The sequence below is a fragment of the Glycine max genome, chromosome 18 (genome assembly GCF_000004515.6).
Source record: "Glycine max cultivar Williams 82 chromosome 18, Glycine_max_v4.0, whole genome shotgun sequence".
NCBI classification, from domain to species: domain Eukaryota; kingdom Viridiplantae; phylum Streptophyta; class Magnoliopsida; order Fabales; family Fabaceae; genus Glycine; species Glycine max.
In genome coordinates, this window is record NC_038254.2 from 34,697,699 (window position 1) to 34,702,111 (window position 4,413).

At 41.4% G+C, this 4,413-nt stretch overlaps 1 non-coding gene across 1 annotated transcript; it reads right to left on the bottom strand.

Annotated features, from left to right (window-relative positions):
- Window positions 1-216: 216 nt before the first annotated feature.
- Window positions 217-323, bottom strand: LOC113000253 (small nucleolar RNA R71). Its single transcript, XR_003265544.1, has one exon. It is a non-coding gene; the product is annotated as a small nucleolar RNA R71 (small nucleolar RNA).
- Window positions 324-4,413: the final 4,090 nt, after the last annotated feature.

Here is a 4,413-nt window from a genome sequence, read left to right on the forward strand (position 1 = left end):
GATCCTCATAAGCATCTTAAGGAGTTCCATATTGTTTGTTCCACCATGAAGCCCCCTAATGTCCATAGATGATAATATCTTTCTAAAGGCTTTTCCTCATTCTTGGAGGGAGTGGCAAAAGATTGGCTATACTACCTTGCTCCCAGGTCAATTTTCAGTTGGGATGACCTTAAGAGGGTGTTCTTGGAGAAATTCTTCCCTGCCTCTAGGACCACTGCCATCAAAAAAGACATTTCAGGCATTAGGCAACTTAGTGGAGAGAGCTTGTGTGAGTATTGGGAAAGATTCAAGAAATTGTGTGCAAGTTGTCCTCACCACCAGATTTCTGAGCAACTCCTTCTTCAATATTTCTATAAGGGACTTAGCAACATGGAGAGCAGTATGATTGATGCTTCCAGTGGTGGAGCTCTTGGTGATATGACCCCTGCTGAAGCTAGGAATTTGATTGAGAAGATGGCTTCCAACTCCCAACAATTCAGTGCAAGAAATGATGTTATTGTTCTTAGAGGAGTCCATGAGGTGGCCACGGATTCATCTTCATCTACTGAAAATAAAAAGCTTGAAGGAAAACTTGATGCCTTGGTCAACCTAGTAACTCAGCTTGCCATGAATCATAAATCTACACTTGTTGCAAGAGTCTGTGGTCTATGTTCTTCTACAGATCACCATATAGATCTCTGTCTTTCTTTGCAGCAATCTGGAATCAATAAGCAACCTGAAGCTTATGCTGCAAACATTTAAAATAGACCTCCTCAGCAGCAAAACCAATAACAGTAGAATAATTATGACCTTTCAAGCAACAAATACAATCCAGGTTGGAGGAATCATCCAAATCTTAGATGGGCAAGTCCTCTACAACAACAATAGTTTGTCCCTCCTTTTCAAAATGTTGCTAGTCTGAGTAAGCCATATGTTCCTCCTCCAATACAGCAGCAACAGTCATAACAAAGACAACAAGCAGCTGAGGCCTCTTCTCAACCTTCCTTAGAGGAGTTAGTGAGGCGAATGACCATCCAGAATATGCAATTTCAGCAAAGACAAGAGCCTCCATCCAGAGTCTGACAAATCAGATGGGGTAGATGGCTACTCAGTTGAACCAAACTCAGTCCCAAAATTCTGACAAATTGCCTTCACAAACTGTGCAAAATCCAAAAAATATGAGTGCCATCACCTTGAGGTCTGGCAACCAAATTCAAGTGCCTCCACTAGTAGCAGCACCTATACCTGAACCTATCAAGCTTCATTCTACACCTGAAAAAGAGGATGAGATACTTGCACAAAAGAGACAGCTTCCTAACAAAAATTTTCATGCAGGTGGGCCTTCTTCTAGTAATTCTGACTTACAGCAGCCTCCTATCCCTCTTCCATTCCCACCAAGAGCAATTCCAAACAAAAAAATGGAAGAAGCGGAAAAGGAGATCTTGGAGACCTTCAGGAAATTAGAGGTGAACATACCTCTGCTAGATGCCATCAAGCAGATTTCAAGATATGCCAAGTTTCTAAAGGAGCTGTGCACCCACAAAAGGAAGCTCAAAGGCAATGAAAGGATTAGCATGGGTAAAAATGTGTCAGCATTGATAGGTAAATTTGTTCCTCACATTCCTGAGAAATGTAAGGACCCAAGTACTTTCTGTATACCTTGCATTATTGGGAACAGTAAATTTGAGAATGCCATGCTAGATCTAGGAGCATCAGTTAGTGTCATGCCTCTGTCCATTTTCAATTCTTTATCTCTTGGACCTTTGCAATCTACAGATGTGTGATTCATTTGCCAAATAGAAGTGTTGCTTACCCCGCAGGTTTCATAGAGGATGTGCTAGTTCGGGTTGTGAACTTATTTTTCCTGTTGATTTTTATGTTCTTAATATGGAAGAGAGATTTTCCCATGGTTCAGTTCCAATTATTTTAGGCAGGCCATTTATGAAAACAGCCCGAACCAAGATAGATGTTTATGCTGGCACATTGTCTATGGAATTTGGTGATATTGTTGTTCATTTTGACATTCTTGATGCCATGAAACATCCATCTAAGGATCATTCTGTTTTTTGTGCTGAGATAATTGATTAGATTGTTGATGATTATATGTTTCATTTTGATTCTGTTCTTCATGGTAGGAAACATCCATTTTTATCTGATCTGCATACTTGTCATTCCTTATGCATTGAATCTGAATCTGAGCTTGAATTTGATCCTGCATCTGATTTTTATGCTGAGAGTGAATTTGAGTCTGGTGTTGTACCGCTTGATGTTGATTTTTTAGAGTCAGAATGCACTAACCATGTTGCAGGAAGTACATATACTTCTAACTTGCTTTATGAGGTATAGACTGAGGAACCTTCTTCTTCTCCTACCATGGTTCCTCCCATTGTTTAGCCACCACCCACACCAGAGTTGAAGCCCTTACCAGCAAACCTCAAATATGCTTACTTGGAGGACAAGGAAAAATTTCCAGTGATCATCTCTGCCTCCCTTGTTGCTAAGCAAGAGGGGAAGTTGTTGCTAGTTCTCAAGAAGCACAAGAAAGCCATTGGATGGACTTTAGCAGACATTCCTGGGATTATCCCATCTACCTGCATGCATAGGATACTTTTAGAGGATGGAGCTAAGCCAGTAAGGCAGCCACAGCGGTGACTCAACCCCGTCATTCTATATGTGGTGAAAAAGGAAGTGACCCAGCTCTTACAAGCTGGAATCATCTACCCCATTTCTGACAGCTAGTGGGTGAGTCCAGCCCAAGTGGTTCCTAAGAAGACAGACCTCACAGTGATCAAGAATGAAAAGGATGAGCTTATCCCCACAAGAGTGCAGAACAGCTGGCGAGTCTACATTGATTATAGGAGGTTGAACCAGGTAACCAAAAAAGATCATTTTCCCCTGCCATTCATTGATCAAATGCTTGAGCACTTGGCAGGTAAGTCTCATTACTATTTTCTTGATGGTTTTTCTGGTTATTTACAAATTCATATTGCTCCCGAGGATCAAGAAAAGACCACATTCACTTGTCCCTTTGGCACTTTTGCCTATAGGAGGATGCCCTTTGGCCTATGCAACGGCCCTAGTACCTTCCAGCGGTGTATGCTTAGCATTTTCAGTGATTTTTTAGAGAGCTGCATAGAGGTGTTTATGGATGATTTTACTATTTATGGATCCTCTTTTGATGCATGTTTGGATAGAGTTCTTAATAGATGCATTGAAACTAACATTGTGCTGAATTTTGAAAAATGTCACTTTATGGTAGAACAAGGTATAGTTTTAAGGCATATCATTTCCAATAGGGGCATAGAGGTAGACCCTGCAAAAATAGATGTTATTTCACAATTGCCTTACCCTTCTTGCATGCGAGAGGTTCGTTCTTTTCATGGTCATGCAGGGTTTTATAGGCGCTTTATCAGGGATTTTAGCAAAGTGACCCTTCCACTATCCAATCTGCTGCAAAAAGAGGTGGAGTTTGATTTTGATGACCAATGCAAAGAGGCTTTTGATTGCCTCAAGCGTGCGGTGACTACCACCCCTATCATTCAAGCACCTGATTGGACAACCCCATTTGAGCTAATGTGCGATGCATCTAATTACACATTGGGGGTTGTCCTTACTCAAAAGATTGATAAGTTGCCTCGGGTGATCTACTACACTTCCAGAACCTTGGATGTTGCTCAAGCAAATTACACTACCACAGAGAAGGAGCTATTAGCGATAGTTTTTGTTCTTGAAAATTTTCGTTCATATTTGCTTGGTACTCGTGTTATTATTTATACTGACCATGCAGCTCTAAAGTACCTATTGAAGAAGGCTGAATCAAAGCCTAGATTGATCAGGTGGATGCTTTGGCTCCAAGAGTTTGATTTGGAGATCCATGATCGGAGTGGTGCGCAGAACATCGTGGTTGACCATCTGAGTAGGATTGAGCGTGTGTCTGAGAAGTCACCCATTCGGGATGATTTTCCGGATGACCATTTGTACATTCTGTATGGTATTTCTGATTCCTTCCCCACTCCCTAGTTTGCTAATATTGTGAATTATTTGGTTGCTTCTGTTTTTCCTCCCTTAGCATCTAAAGCTCAAAATGATAAAATTAAGAGCGATGCTAAGCATTATATTTGGGATGACCCCTATTTGTGGAAGTTGTGTAGTGACTAGGTTATTAGGAGATGCATTCTAGACCATGAGATTGACTCAGTCCTGCAATTCTGTCATTCTTCCGCACCAGGTGACCATCTTGGCATACAGAGGACAGCTCGCAAGGTGCTTGACTGTGGTTTCTATTGGCCCACCATCTTCAAGGATGCATGGAGAATCTGTAGCACTTGTGAGCCTTGTCAGAGAGCAAGCGGCTCACCTTCATGGAGACAACAAATGCCTCAACAACCCATGTTATTCTGTGAGGTGTTTGATGTTTGGGGTATAGATTTTATG